Raw genomic sequence first — 17,426 nt, 5'->3', positions numbered from 1 at the left:
AGCAATCTCAACCCCATTAATCGAAATCAATGAGGGAGGTGGCTAGCTAGCTAATGAGTACTCATCCGATCTACAACCTCAACTGGCAAGCCAGAGAAAGAGGAAAATAAACGATCTCAACCCCATAAATGGAGGAGGAATAATAAGTAACTGTCATGCTAAGTGTGAATCAAGAATCCATTTCAAACATTTCATTCAAATATTGCATACAAAAAGCAAATCAATTTCCAAAGTTACAATTTGATCACAAGGTGGCAACATAAAAGTTCATAATTTCATAATGCGTACTAAATCAATTTTTCAAGGATAAAATGCTTAAATAGGGTTTATTGTGCACAAACCTCAAGCGAGTCGTCCCTTAGCCTCGACTCGGCTCCTCGGGTTCCTTCCCGATATTCTTTTCAACTGAAACACACAATTTTACAATGTTTCAGTACTAGAACTTAACATAAATCCAAAATAAATTTAGCTTCACAATTACCTAGCTCTAACGTGCTAAATTCGACATTCTTTAAATTTTGTGTTTCGGGTTACTATTCACTACACTATTCAAGTCAAATAGTTGACTTTCTAAGGCTTAATAGGTATGGGAATTCCAACTTCACCCACATACCACATTTTGGTCACTAAACTTGTTGGTTTTGGCCATTTTCTCAAAGCTTAGGTCTTTTAGGCAAAATTGCCAATTTTCGGTTTTGAAGATCTAAATTGCACTATTTCATTGGTCCATCTACTGTTGGAATTTGGCAAAACTTCCTTCATAGAAAATGTTCCTTATTGTCTTATGTGTATTCTCATTTTTGAATCACCCCAATCGGAGCTTTGTAGCTCAAGTTATAGTCAAAATACAATTACTGTTCACGTGCACTGTTCATGCTGCAATTTTGGTTCTGGCAGATTTTTGGTCCAACTTCATTCAATAATTTGATCAAGTTAAGTCCATAGTTTGGTCTACTTTCCTTCATAAGAAATTTTTTACTATATCTTAGGTTTCCATCAGTTTAAGATTCACCTAAATCGGAGCTTTCTAGAGAGAGTTATAGCCATTGAAACTTTACTGCTCAATGGCAATTCTGCAGAGTTGCAGGTTCAATAACTCAACTTTGCTCAATAATTTGACTAGGTTAATGGCATAATTTGGGGTAGTGTTCTTCATGAAAGTTTTAGATCTATGTCTTATCTAATTACTGGTAAACTCTCAGGTCCTTATGACCTTCCTAGCTCGAGTTATGACCAAATGAACAATTACTGTTCATTTGGTCAGTTTGTGCAGTGGCAGCCTGCTCTCATTTCACTTTGGTCAATTGGTTCACTAGGTTTTGGTCAGTTTTTGGGCATGGTTCCTTAATAAAAATTGTCCCCTTTTATGTCTATTTTCATCCCCAATTGGTGGTATATCAATTGGACTTGTAAAATTTCCATTTTGGTCCTTCAAAGTTGGTTTGGTCATGCTACATTTGACCTACGAATTTGACTTCCATTCTAACAATTCCCACACATTTCCTTTGGTCATTATTGACCATTTTTCAGTCCACAATTGGTCAAAGATATCATTTATGCATTTCTCCAAAATTTGGTTCACAAACCCTAACATTCAAACCCTAATTTCACTACTTTGTTGCAATTAATCACATGTAAGAATTTCAACTTAACCATTCAACTAGTTAAAGCTTTTAAACTCATTCTAATACATTAAACCATACAAATTATATCCCTTCTTCAAGCTGGCTGGAATTCAACAATGGCCCTTCCCCCATATTTTTATTTCATTTCCTTAATCCTAAGTTCATTTCAACCATTAATCATGCATTTAAATGAAGAAATAAGAAGTTTAACATACTTACCTTAACTTAAATGCCAATTCTTCACTTTCTCTCTTCCTTTCCTCTTTCTTTCTTGTTCTTAGGTTGAGATTGCAAGTTCTAGTGTAGTTTTTAGGGGAGTTATGTTGATTGGGTGAAGAAAATTAAGCTTAAAAGTAAGCTTAAAGGAGGGATTTTCATGGAGGATTCATGGAAGAAGGTGGGGCGGCACTTTGGGAGAAGAAGAAGACTTTTTTTTGTTTCTTTTTTTCTTTTGTTTTCTTTATTTATTTTAATTATGAAAGGCCACAAAATTCCTAATTAATAAATAACCTAATTAATTTCTTTATGACATCATTCATGATGTCATCACCTTTGACTTTTCCATCTTCTTCTTTTTTTTTTCTATTTATCTTTTTATATTAGTTATTTAATTTAATTCTCGATCCCGAAGTTTTCTTTTCTCTGATTTTATTTGACAGTTAGGTCAGGAGTCAGCTCTCGGGGTCAATTGACCAAATTGTCCCTCACCGGTTCATCCCGGTTTGCAAATAATTTCATATTTCTTCCGGCTCCCTGACCTAATTATTTGACTGACTTAATAGTTCTTTTTCATGATTTTCTTTTTTCCACTATGTTTATAAGGGTCATAAGGACCGCAGCGTCACTTTTTACGGTTCGAAATTTGATTTTAAAACGACTTCGCAGTCGTTCCCGAGGAGGTCACCCATCGCTGTGACTCTCGGCTCGTTTAACCTCTTATGTTCTGTTTTTCTTATTTATAGTTAACTAATTAAACATTACTAATTATTTGTGTTTATAGCTTCTCTAGTTGTCTTAAGTATGATTCTAATCCCCTTAATTGTCCGGACCAACACCGGTCACCGGAACAGTGAAATATACCAGGCTATACAAATAGGGATGTTACAATCGGAGCTAGTTTTTAAATTATGTTTTCATCTATAATTTGAATATTCTTTCTTCATAGTACAACTGCTCAATGTCATTGTTTGATACATACAGTACATTACATTATAAATATGCACTAACGGGAGGAAATCTCCTTGTGTTAATTGTGTAACACCCTCCCTGTAGCAACCCCGTACATTCTACTGTTTCGGTGACCAGTGTCGGTCCGGACAGCTAGAACGTTCAGAAAAATATTTAAACTAAAGTGAGGAACCATAATTAACTCAAATATTAATAAGAAAAATTTAGGAAAAATTTTAGAAATAAAATATAACCAAGTTAAATGAGCCGATGCCCTAGCGATGGGTAACCTAGTGGGAAATTGCGGTTCTCGTAACTAGGAGCCCTAGACCCGGGGAAAAATTCATAAAATAATTTTTGGGACTCTAGAGAAGGGTCATTGAGGTTCCTATGGTATTAGAATGCCAAGAAAATATTTAGAAAAATTTTTCAATCGGTACAGACAATTTTGACCCGTTAAGCCAAACGGAGGGCATTTTGGTCATTTCGCCTTCAGAGGCGATTTTTGGCCGACTTGTCCAGTTAAGTAAATAATTATTATGATCTAAAATATGAATAAATATTGCTTAAAATTGAATTGAAAATGAGTAGAAAAGAAAAGAAAAGAAAAATGAAAGAAATTGAGAATAATGACATCACATGATGTCATTGCAATGCCCTCCGCCAATCAAATTTCAACAAGCACTTTAAAAGGAGATAATTGAGACAAAAGTTGAAAACAAATCTGCATCTTCCTCTCCTAAACCAGCCGGCAGCCACCTCTCCAATTTCCACCATTGTTATCTTTCATTACACCTTGCTAACTTTGAATTTTTCACCATAAAATCCCTACCTTCCTTCATAAAAATTTAATATTACATCTTGAGCAAGTGTTTGGCTGCCAAGAAAAGCCAAGAAAGTGAAGGAAAAATTGAAGTTAGCTAAGGAAAAAATTCTGCTCAAAGAGGTTAGTGCCATCTTTCTCCTTCTTCCTTTGGATATTCATGTTAAAACATTAAGTTAGGCTAGGAAATTGTGGAATTGAAGAAAATTAAACATGCTAGGGTAAATGGTGAATTTCAGCAGCCTATTGGGGGTGATGATTTTGATTGTTTTGATGGGCTTAGAGTGGACTAGAGATGGTGTTTAAAGTGTATATATATATATAAAATGAATTAGTGTGTTTAACTAAGGTGTGTGGTGCGAATTGATATGGGGAATTAGGGTTTTGGAGAGAAACTTGGACTTTGCTTATGTAATGGTGAATGAACATTTTAATGGTCAATTAGTGACCATTTGAGGTAAGTTGACCATAACTTAGAGTGAATTATAGCATTACAAACTGATTTGGTATGCTGCCTAGAGAAACCAGTAGGGTGGCTGTGAGTCCAGCCTGTTTGGACAGCCATAACATGGGCTGTGTAGGTTCAATTGGTGTTTGGCCAATTGAACATGAAACTAGACACATAATGGCACAATTTTTCTGAAGAAACCATGCCCAAAAGACCAAAGCAAGTGGACCAAAAACTTGCCCCAATCCGGATGTCCTACAACCAGATTCTGCAGAATGACCAAATGAACAGTGATTGTTCATTTTGCCATAACTCATTGTAGAATGGCCCAATTGACCTGAAAATTTTACAGCAACAAGTTAAGATATATACCAACAACTTTCATGAAGAAACCTACCCCAAATTATGACCAGAACCTAACCAACAAGGCAGTTGAAGTTACTGTTCACTACACTGTAGATATGGTCAATTCTGAAATTTTTCAATCCGGCCAGTTGTTGTTTTTGGACCATAACTTAAGCTAAAAAACTCCAAATGGAGTGATTCAAAAAACGAAATTCAACTAGACAAAATAAGGAACAACTTTCATGTTTATCATTTTCTCAAATTCCCACTGCAACAGTAACTAATGGAACAGTAAAGTTAGGGTATAAAAACTGAAAATTCTGCTCCATTAGTTTTAAGCTTAGAAATGGTATTGGTGATTAATGCCAACAAGTTTTGAATGCACAATGTGGTATGTTGGGAGTGTTAAAACCAATGTACCTATTTTCTATGCAAAAGTCAACATTTTTGTTGACTAATGAAGTGAATAGTAACACCAAAGCTTGAAATTAAAAAGTTACAAAATTCAAAATGTCAAATGCCCTAGTATACCTAACAAGATTGGTTTGGATAGTTTGGCATGCCAATAGGGTTCAGTTAGCAGTACTGCACATGGCATTATGCCATTCTATGATTTCATGGCTTTTAGCCATTCTGACCTTGTATTGAGACTTGGCCTTGTGCCTAATATTATTTACAGCTTATTAGCTGTTCTGTAGCACACCGGGAGATACATATGTGACCGATGGTGTGACGGCCCAAGGTACTTGATACCCAGTGCCAGTTTACCCGTTTATCCAGTCCAGTCGTCCAGTATAGGTTACTTGGGCAACCAAACATAAAAGTGGACAAATTTAATGAAATAATGAATATAACAAGTACAAAATAAGTAAGATTACAAATACTCATCGAAAATTTATTTGAAATGAAACATTAATACATTCACTGCATATTTAGTTTCTGTTATTTATTTTTATTTTATTATTGGCACCACTAAGCATTATTGCTTAGCGCGTTGCTTTTGCCACGCGTAGGTTCTGGAGATACTGACTGATAGCCCAGTAGACCACAGACTGGGTGAGACCTCCTGCAGCTCTGCATAGTATCCGTGTTACCTCATCATCTTCAGTGCATTGGTAGGACACTAGGTTTCATTTTGGTATTTTGTAACTAACTTTTATTTTCTTTTGTGTAAATGAAACTTATGTAATGCATTTTGATGTTCATGTAAATAATGAAAATTGTGATTATGAATAGAAAAAAATTTGAGTATTTACTTATTGCTTATATATGAGTACCATGAGAAATGAATGATTGAGAAATTGAGATGTTGAAAATCATATTGAGATTTTGATGATGAAATGGAGTTGGGATTGCTAGAAATGATTATTGGAAGTGTTTTTCACAGGTTCCGAAGAACTGTTTTCTCCATTTTTAACCGGTACTCTGTCGGATTTTCTATAAAATTTTCGAACCTTAAATAAATTATAATTTCAATAAATGACCTAAATAAGTTATATTTCACAAGTTATCTTCAAAACTATAAGAAAAATAAATTAGGGAAGAATAAAAATGATTGAGATGAAATAGAGTGTTCCGGTACACGGTGTGACATATCTTACTCGGATATACTGTAGACGGGTAAGGGGTGTCACATTTAGTGGTATCAGAGCACGGTTTAGGCGTTTTTGGGCCTAGATTGAGTCCATACCATGCATTGCATTTGTAAGAGTCGAGGTGACACTAATGCAGATCTATTTATCTTTGTTATTTTGAATAGGATATGGACCCTACATCTCAGAGAGCAGTTGAGGAAGAAGTGGAGAGTCATGCTCCATCTGCAGGAATGAGGCGGGGTAGGGAGAACCTACTCCGCCAGCTCAAGCAGAGCCTGCTCAGCCTCCACAGGCCATGTTCCAGCAAATGGCCGAATTCTTCAAACAAATGGCTGGGGTAATGCCAGCACCACCACCACCACCACCACCTCCACAGCAGAAATCACACCTGGAAAGACTAAGAAAGTTTGGAGCAGTGGACTTCTTTGGCAAGAGAGAAGATGATTCTGTTGCAGCCGAAAATTGGTTGAACAGAACAGGCAGAGTTTTAAAACAACTCCACTGCACTTCAGAGCAAAATCTAGAAGCTGCTGTATCTCTGTTGCAAGATGATGCAAATGAATGGTGGGATACGGTGTCCAGTGAAGTACAGCCAGAAGTAATAACTTGGGACTTCTTCCTCTCTGAATTCAAGAAGAAATATGTGGGTAGTGTATACCTGGAAGAGAGAAGAAGAGAGTTCATTAACCTGAGGCAGAGACAGCTGACAGTGGCCGAGTATGAAAAGGAATTTGTCAGATTAAACCGCTATGGAAGGGAGATAGTCCCTAATGAGGCCGAAAGGTGTAAGAGATTTGAAGATGGATTAAATGACAACATAAAGATCATGATCACTACCTTGGGAATCACCGACTTCACCAAGTTAGTGGAAGCTGCAATAAAGGTTGAAAATGTTAGAATAAGTGAGCAGACCAGAAGAGAGAGACAGCAGAAGAGGGGCCCAGGTCAGTCTAGTTCATCTCCTGCATCTGGGAAGAAGTTCAAGGGTCCACCTGCACAGAGTTCAGGTCAACCACAAGGTCGTGGTCGGTTCAGGCCCAGCCACGGTTACCCCTAGGAGAGGTCAGTCCACACCATCAGTTGGCAGCTCTCCAGGGATGGGGTTTAGGGGACCAGCCCCAGCATCTTCTGCATGTCCACATTATCTGAAATGGCATAAGGGGGAGTGTTGGAGAGTGACTAGTGCCTGCTTAAGGTGTGGGTCGACAGAGCATCAGCTGAGGAACTGTCCACGCAGAACTACTATAGCTGCTCCAACACAAGCAGACAGACTTACTCCTGCACCACAAAGGGGTAGAAAATCTGGCAAATCTGAGGCAGTGGGACCATCACAGATGCCTGCATCTGAGCTAGTAGAGAGGCCTGATAACAGACCACTTGCCCGAGCTTATGCCATTAGAGCTCAGGAGGAGCAAGATGCCCCGGATGTCATCAGGGGTATGTTCTCCCTCCACACTAAATCTGTGCATGCATTAGTGGATCCAGGATCCACTCATTCATACATTTGCATCAACTTACCCGTAGAAAGGGGGATACTAGTAAGGGAGAGTGACCAAGACATTCTGGTCACTAATCCATTGGGCCACAATGTGGTAGTGAACAAAGTGTACAAGGGTTGCCCGTTAAGGATTCAGGGGTATGAATTCTCGGCAGATCTAATTGAGTTGCCCTTCCACGAGTTTGACGTGATTTTGGGAATGGATTGGTTGTCACGTCATCAGGCAATAGTTGATTGCAAATTGAAGAGAATTTCTTTAAAAACTTCTGAGGGTAATGAAATCACTGTTGTGGGTGAAAGGATAGATTTTCTGTCCAATGTTATCTCAACCACAGCTGCAAGAAGAATGATGAGAAAAGGCTATGAAGACTACCTAGTACATGTGGTGGATACTAAGCAGGCTAAGCCAAACCTGAGTGATATACCCATAGTAAGAGACTTCCCAGAGGTATTTCCTGAAGAGTTGCCTGGTTTGCCACCAGAAAGGGAAGTTGAATTTGCTATTGAGACATCGGTCTGCACAAAGACCCATTTCCATTTCTCCTTATAGGATGGCACCCACTGAATTGAGGGAGTTGAAAACTCAGTTGCAAGAGTTACTTGATAAGGGGTTCATACGCCCCAGTGTGTCACCATGGGGAGCTCCAGTGCTATTTGTGAAAAAGAAGGATGGGACTTTGAGGTTATGCATCGATTACCGGCAGTTGAATAAAGTGACTGTGAAGAATAAATATCCATTGCCTAGAATTGATGATTTGTTTGATCAGTTGAAGGGAGCAGGAGTATTTTCTAAGATTGATCTCATATCAGGGTATCATCAGTTGAGGGTGAAGGATGTAGATGTGCCAAAGACTGCATTCAGGACCCGGTATGGGCATTATGAGTTCCTAGTGATGCCCTTTGGCCTAACAAATGCACCAGCAGCATTCATGGACCTTATAAACCGTATCTTCCATCCATACCTAGATCGGTTCGTAGTGGTCTTTATTGATGAAATTTTGGTGTATTCCAAGACCAGGGAAGAACATGATGAGAATTTGAGGACTGTTCTGCAAACCTTGAGAGAAAGGAAGTTGTATGCTAAGTTGTCCAAGTGTGACTTTTGGTTGAATGAGATTGCATTCCTTGGACACATAGTGTCATCTGATGGGATTAGAGTGGATCCCAAGAAAATAGAAGCAGTGATAGAATGGAAGCCTCCCAGGAATACAACTGAGGTCAGAAGTTTCTTAAGGCTAGCTGGGTATTACAGAAGATTTGTGAAGGGATTTTCCTTAATAGCTGCTCCAATGACCAAGTTGTTACACAAGAATGTCAGATTTGACTGGAATGACAAGTGTCAGACCAGTTTTGAGAAGTTGAAGGCTATGTTGACAGAGGCACTGTGTTAACACAAAAGGTCGAGAAAGGACTTTGTGATCTACAATGATGCCTCTCATAATGGGTTAGGGTGTGTATTGATGCAAGAGGGGAAGGTGGTCGCTTATGCTTCCAGACAGCTAAGACCACATGAACAGAATTACCCTACCCATGATCTAGAGCTTGCAGCAATTATCTTCGCACTGAAGATATGGAGGCATTACTTGTGTGGTGAAAAGTGCTACATTTACACAGACCACAAAAGTCTAAAATACTTGCCAACCCAGAAGGAGCTCAACCTTAGACAGAGACAATGGATTGAGTTCCTGAAGGACTATGATTGTGTAATTGACTACCATCCTGGGAAAGCAAATGTAGTTGCTGATGCTTTGAGTAGAAAATCCATCACAGCTTTGAGATCATTGAATGCCCGTCTATCTTTGGTTCGAGATGGAGCTATTTTGGCTGAGTTGCAAGTGAGGCCAAACCTGCTACAGCAGATTTTAGATGGGCAAAAGGCAGATGAAAAGTTAATAGCTAATATGAGCAAAATCTCAGAGGGAAAAGCAACTGACTATGAGGTGAAAGCAGATGGGTATCTGTACTATAAAGGAAGAGTATGTGTACCAGATAATGGGGAATTGAAAGCCAGTATTCTGAAAGAGGCACATGCCAGTGTTTATGCTATGCACCCAGGAAGTACAAAGATGTATCATGATCTGAAGCTTCAGTATTGGTGGCCTGGTATGAAGAAGGACATAGCTGACTATGTGACTAAATGCTTGACATGTCAGCAAGTTAAGGCAGAACATCAAGTTCCATCAAGTATGCTACAGCCTATACGCATACTTGAATGGAAATGGGATCGGGTCACTATGGATTTTGTAAGTGGTCTACCTCTCACCCAGAAGAAACATGATGCCGTATGGGTGATAGTAGATAGATTGACGAAGTCAAGACACTTTTGCCGATTAGACCGACTACTCCGGAGAAGTTAGCAGAATTGTATATCAGTGAGATAGTTAGACTGCATGGAATTCCACTTTCCATCATATCTGATCGAGACCCAAGGTTTACATCGAGATTTTGGAAGAAGTTGCATGAGTCCTTGGGTACACAACTCCACTTCAGCACAGCTTTCCATCCTCAGATGGATGGGCAATCAGGAAGAGTAATCCAGGTAAACAATTGAACCAATTGAATTAATACAAATATTGAACTAAAATGATAATAATAACATGAAATATATGTCAAGTCCTTGAGGATATGCTGAGGAGTTGTGTCATTGAGTTTGAGGGAAGTTGGGATAGATACCTCCCACTGGCAGAATTTGCATACAACAATAGCTACCAAGCTAGCATCCAAATGGCCCCGTATGAAGCACTATATGGGAGAAAATGTAGAACTCCAGTGTGCTGGACTGAATTGGGCAAAGATAAACTGGTGGGGCCAGATCTGGTGAAACAGAATGAGGAGAAAGTAAAACTAATCAAAGCAAATCTGAAGGTTGCCTCAGACAGATAGAAATCTTATGCTGACCTGAAGAGAAAAGAAATAGAATACACAGTTGGCGACAAAGTGTTCCTCAAGGTGTCACCATGGAAGAAAGTACTGAGATTTGAAAGAAAAGGTAAGTTGAGCCCTAGGTTCATTGGCCCATATGAAGTCATTGAACGTGTGGGACCAGTAGCCTACAGGCTAGCTTTACCACCAGAGCTGGACAAGATCCACAATGTGTTCCACGTGTCTATGTTAAGAAGATACTGCTCAGATCCTTCACATGTCATCTCTAGGGAAGAAAATGAAGTAAACCAGATTTGACATATGAAGAAGAACCCATACGGATTCTGGCTCGGGAAGTGAAAGAGTTGAGAAATAAGCAGATTCCATTGGTGAAAGTGCTTTGGAGGCACCACAACACCGAGGAGGCAACTTGGAAAAGTGAAGAGACGATGAGGCAACAATTCCCTCAACTGTTTGCATCAGGTAAATTTCGAGGACGAAATTTAAATTAGAGGGGAAGAGTTGTAACACCCTTCCTGTAGCAACCCCGTACATTCTACTGTTCCCGTTACCAGTGTCGGTCCGGACAGCTAGAACGTTCGGAAAAATATTTAAACTAAAGTGAGGAACCATAATTAACTTAAATATTAATAAGAAAAATTTAGGAAAAATTTTAGAAATAAAATACAACCAAGTTAAATGAGCCGGTGCCCTAGCGATGGGTAACCTAGTGGGAAGTTGCGGTTCTCGCAACTAGGAGCCCTAGACCTAGGGAAAAATTCATAAAATAATTTTTGGGACTCCAGAGAAGGGTCATTGAGGTTCCTATGGCATTAGAATGCCAAGAAAATATTTAGAAAAATTTTTCAATCGGTACAGACAATTTTGACCCGTTAAGCCAAACAGAGGGCATTTTGGTCATTTCGCCTTCAGAGGCGATTTTTGGCCGACTTGTCCAGTTAAGTAAATAATTATTATGATCTAAAATATGAATAAATATTGCTAAAAATTGAATTGAAAATGAGTAGAAAAGAAAAGAAAAGAAAAATGAAAGAAATTGAGAACAATGACATCACATGATGTCATTGCAATGCCCTCCACCAATCAAATTTCAACAAGCACTTTAAAAGGAGATAATTGAGACAAAAGTTGAAAACAAATCTGCATCTTCCTCTCCTAAACCAGCCGGCAGCCACCTCTCACATTTCCACCATTGTTATCTTTCATTACACCTTGCTAACTTTGAATTTTTCACCATAAAATCCCTACCTTCCTTCATAAAAATTTAATATTACATCTTGAGCAAGTGTTTGGCTGCCAAGAAAAGTCAAGAAAGTGAAGGAAAAATTGAAGTTAGCTAAGGAAAAAATTCTGCTCAAAGAGGTTAGTGCCATCTTTCTCCTTCTACCTTTGGATATTCATGTTAAAACATTAAGTTAGGCTAGGAAATTGTGGAATTGAAGAAAATTAAACATGCTAGTGTAAATGGTAAATTTTGGAAGCCTATTGGGGGTGATGATTTTGATTGTTTTGATGGGCTTAGAGTGGACTAGAGATGGTGTTTAAAGTGTATATATATATATATAAAATGAATTAGTGTGTTTAACTAAGATGTGTGGTGTGAATTGATATGGGGAATTAGGGTTTTGGAGAGAAACTTGGACTTTGCTTATGTAATGGTGAATGAACATTTTAATGGTCAATTAATGACCATTTGAGGTAATTTGACCATAACTTAGAGTGAATTATAGCATTACAAACTGATTTGGTATGCTACCTAGAGAAACCAGCAGGGTGGCTGTGAGTCCAGCCTGTTTGGACAGCCATAACTTGGGCTGTGTAGGTTCAATTGGTGTTTGGCCAATTGTTCATGAAACTAGACACATAATGGCACAATTTTGGTGAAGAAACCATGCCCAAAAGACCAAAGTAAGTGGACCAAAAACTTGCTCCAATTCGGATGTCCTGCAACCAGATTCTGAAGAATGACCAAATGAACAGTGATTGTTCATTTGGCCATAACTCATTGTAGAATGGCCCAATTGACCTGAACTTTTTACCAACTTTCATGAAGAAACCTACCCCAAATTATGACCAGAACCTAACCAACAAGGCAGTTGAAGTTACTGTTTACTACACTGTAGATATGGTCAATTCTGAAATTTTTCAATCCGGCCAGTTGTGGTTTTTAGACCATAACTTGAGCTACAAAACTTGAAATGGAGTGATTCAAAAAAAGAAATTCAACTAGACAAAATAAGGAACAACTTTCATGTTTATCATTTTCTCAAATTCCCACTGCAACAGTAACTAATGGAACAGTAAAGTTAGGGTATAAGAACTGAAAATTCTACTCCATTAGTTTTAAGCTTAGAAATGGTATTGGTTATTAATGCCAACAAGTTTTGAATGCACAATGTGGTATGCTGGGAGTGTTAAAACCAATGTACCTATTTTCTATGCAAAATTCAACATTTTTGTTGACTAATGAAGTGAATAGTAACACCAAAGCTTGAAATTCAAAAATTACAAAATTCAAAAGTGTCAAATGCCATAGTATACCTAACAAGATTGGTTTGGATAGTTTGGAATGCCAATAGGGTTCAGTTAGCAGTACTGCACATGGCATTATGCCATTCTGTGATTTCATGGCTTTTAGCCATTCTGACCTTGTATTGAGACTTGGCCTTGTGCCTAATGTTATTTACAGCTTATTAGCTGTTCTGTAGCACACCGGGAGATACATATGTGACCGATGGTGTGACGGCCTGAGGTACTTGATACCCAGTGCCAGTTTACTCGTTTATCCAGTCCAATCGTCCAGTATAGGTTACTTGGGCAACCAAACATAAAAGTGGACAAATTTAATGAAATAATGAATATAACAAGTACAAAATAAGTAAGATTACAAATAATCATCGAAAATTTATTTGAAATGAAACATCAATACATTCACTGCATATTTACTTTATGTTTTTTATTTTATTATTGGCACCACTAAGCATTATTGCTTTTGCCATGAGTAGGTTCTGGAGATACTGACCGAGAGCCCAGTAGACCACAGACTGGGTGAGACCTCCTGCAGCTCTGCATAGTGTCCGTGTTACCTCACCATCTTCAGTGCATTGGTAGGACACTAGGTTTCATTTTTGTATTTTGTAACTAACTTTTATTTTCTTTTGTGTAAATGAAACTTATGTAATGCATTTTGATGTTCATGTAAATAATGAAAATTGTGATTATGAATAGAAAAAAATTTGAGTATTTACTTATTGCTTATATATGAGTACCATGAGAAATGAATGATTGAGAAATTGAGATGTTGTTGAAAATCATATTGAGATTTTGATGATGAAATGGAGTTGGGATTGCTAGAAATGATTATTGGAAGTGTTTTTCATAGGTTCCGAAGAACTGTTTTCTCCATTTTTAGCCGGTACTCTGTCGGATTTTCTATAAAATTTTCGAACCTCAAATAAATTATAATTTCAATAAATGACCTAAATAAGTTATATTTCACAAGTTATCTTCAAAACTATAAGAAAAATAAATTAGGGAAGAGTAAAAATGATTGAGATGAAATAGAGTATTCCGGTACACGGTGTGACATATCTTATTCGGATATACTGTAGACGGGTAAGGGGTGTCACAAATTGTTCAGGAGGTCTAAGATCCTCGAATTGACTATGGAAGAGGGTGATCATTCTGTCGATCAATCGATAGAGGCTGAGGTACAAGTTGAGGCCCCAGCTCCACAAAGTGTCGAAGGCCTGACTGTACCGATTTTATCGGTATAAATTACTGCACAAATGGCCCAGCAAATAGCCACTTTCTTTCAAAGAAATGGTCGATAATCACACCCCAAGCCCAAGTCTGCACTCCAACCCCATAAGGGCAACATGAAATAGAGAAGAGGGAGAAACCTATGGGTCAGAGCACAAGCAGTAATTTGGGGAAGAGAAAAGAATTTGAGGAGCGCCGAGCTCAGGGATATAACAGAGGTGGATCATCAAGGCAGAGACCACTAAGGTCCAGTCGTCTAACAACTAGAAGTTCCTACCCTCCCTGACAATGTGAAACTTGTGGTAGAAATCATGGTGGGATATGCTATAAGGCCATAGGAGCCCGTTGTAACTGTGGAGGCATAGGACACTTTGCCAAGGACTGCACCAGTGCCCGTAGAGTTAGACCACCTCCTACTACTGCTGAAGGGTTAGTTCAGAGCTCTGTTACCAGAGGTTCACAACCACCCAGCAGAGGTAGAGGCAGGGGTAGAGGTAGCCTAGCAGGCAGCCAAGGCACAGTGAAACAATCAGAGCAAGGTAGTGCTCTAGTCAGAGTCAATGCAATGAGACAGAGAGAAGAGGCCGAGACATCAGATGTTGTGGCTGGTACCTTCTCAACTTTTAATCAACATGTATTTGTGTTATTTGATCCAGGTTCTACCCATTCTTATGTGAGTGCTAGCATCATTGATTGCATTACTGTTCCATATACAAAAATGGACTTTGAGGTGCTAGTAACAAGTTTGTTAGGATAAGAGGTCAGGGTTAATAGAATGTATAGGGATTGTCCTTTGGTGATCCAAGGACATACATTTCTGCCTGATCTCATTGAAATGCCCTTAAGAGATTATGATATCATCTTGGGCATGGATTGGTTAGCCAGGTATCACGCCATGATTGATCAGAGATCAAGAGTCACTTTTGGTCTCCTCGATGATGAAGTGGTAATATACGGGGAGAGGCAGTTATTGCCATCGAACATTATTTCGGCTGCACTAGCCAGAAAAATGATCAGAAAGGGGTGTGAAGCATACTTGGCATATGTGGTAGACACCCAAGTGGGGAGTCCAGCATTGAGGGACATCCCTATAGTATATGACTTTCCAGATGCGTTTCCTGATGAATTGCTAGGATTACCTCCAGAAAGAGAGGTGCAGTTTAAAATTAATGTTATGCCTAGTGTGGATCCAATCTCCATAACACCATACAGAATGGCACCAGCAGAGTTGAAGGAGTTGAAGGTACAGTTGCAAGAACTACTTGAAAAGGCCTTCACCCGCCCTAGTGTGTCACTATGGGGAGCGCCAGTATTGTTTGTTAAGAAGAAGGATGGCACTCTTCGTTTATGTATTGTTTGACCGGGGGTCTGCATATTTTTATGTTAGTGTTAGAACTATATGTTCTGTTGTTATTCCTTTACAGGGGAATAAATTTTGATGCATTAGTGATTAGTCTTTTAAGATAAGGATTGTGATAATAAGTGAAATTAGTTTTGAAAGAGTTTATCGGTGAAGAGCATTTTCTAACACACCATAAATTATAAAGCTAAATGGCAAGCCTACTTAATGTAAGGCAAGAGGACATAAAAGTAAGTTATAGTAATAGAATTGCTCTAGATGAGGGCAAGGATATTACTGTTAGTAATTGTTAATGGATATTGTAATCAAAATAAGATTCGAATATTAGTAAATTCGAAAAGGATAAAATATAGGAAAATTTGATCTATTGGGATGTATCGTAGTAACTATGCAATGTTCTTGATGTTTATACTGTAAGCTACAGATTACAGTATTAACTTGAGATTATTATGTAGAGCTACGTACTACTCGATAGTACACCAAGATGAGAATAGTTGTCAATGGCATTTGTTTTGGTATAGTTATGCCAAGACAGAATTTTATTATTGGAAATAAGTTTGAAAATCCTACTTAGGGATTTAAAACTCAAAAGTTAGAAAATCGAAAGGTTATAGTTTAGAACAAAAAGAAGTAAGCTATAGAATATTAATAGATAAAAAGAGTTATGGAAGTAGAAATTTGAACAGTTGGTTCAGATATAACAAAGAAATGTTACGAATATGAGGAAGACTATTGACTAGAATGGTCAGAGGACCAATGACTAGATAAATCATTCTAACATGACCTCAAGGGTCATTCAAGAAGGAACATGAACCGAAATATTAAACAGAACAATAGTAAGAGAAGATTGGTGTTATACAAACAAATTAAATATTGTATTAGATTGTTTAAAGTATTATACAAATTCGAGGGAAAGAATATTATACGATCATATAGAAAGGAGAAAATAAACATATGAATATTTTAAGATGGCTATTGGGTAAAATTTCACGGACGAAATTTATTTTAAGGGGGGGAGGATTGTAACACCCTTACGTTCGGTAGTGCGTACTACTGTTCCGATGGCCAGTGTTGTCCGGACAGCTAGGAAGCCTATAACTGCACTTAGATATAGATGAGGAGACATAAAATAATGAAATACAAGAAAAGAAAATACAAGAAAAAACAAAGGAAAAATAATAGTAATGAAATATAACCAAGTTAAGCGAGCCGAGAACCCTAGCGATGGGTGACAGCACCGGGAAGTCGCGGTGTAGACCGTTGAATAGCCCTGGACCGTGGCGAACCCTGGAAAATATTTTTAGGACTTAAATAAATGTCTATTGAAGTATAAATATCATTACAAATATCAAAGAAAAATTAATTAATTAGTACAAAGAAAAGTGAGAAATCGAGAAAATGACAAAACCCAGTGTTACCGAAAAGTCGGGAATGCAACCCGAACAGAGGCATTGTGGTCATTTGACACCCCAGTTGTCTTTTGATCAAAATGTCATTAACAATACATGATATTACACTTGGAAAATCTCATGAAAAATTTAATTGGTGGTACCTAAAGTAAATAGCAAAAATTGGGAGCTTAATGTGAGAAATTAGGAATTTAAGATTAAATAAATATTTAATCACACATAGTGCTCCACTAACTCACCTAAGTGGACCACTACATCCTCATTTTTGGACAGATTGTCATCTTCTTCAACCTTCCCAATGAGCAGCCGAATTGCTTCCAAGAAGAACTCCATCGCCAAAGCTTCCAAGCTCCATGCAAGCTCCATTCTCCCATCTCCAAGCCATTTTTCCATTTGATTCCTTCACAAAAAATTGTTCTACACCACTTGGGCAGTAGATAGGCAGCAAGAAGATGAAGTTTTGGTGAGGTTTTGAAGAGTTTCCAAGGTGGTAAGTAGGTGTTTTTGATGC

This window comes from Hevea brasiliensis, chromosome 5, assembly GCF_030052815.1.
Source record: "Hevea brasiliensis isolate MT/VB/25A 57/8 chromosome 5, ASM3005281v1, whole genome shotgun sequence".
Taxonomy (NCBI): domain Eukaryota; kingdom Viridiplantae; phylum Streptophyta; class Magnoliopsida; order Malpighiales; family Euphorbiaceae; genus Hevea; species Hevea brasiliensis.
The sequence above is the reverse complement of the archived record's forward strand: the minus strand, read 5'-3'. Positions refer to the sequence as shown.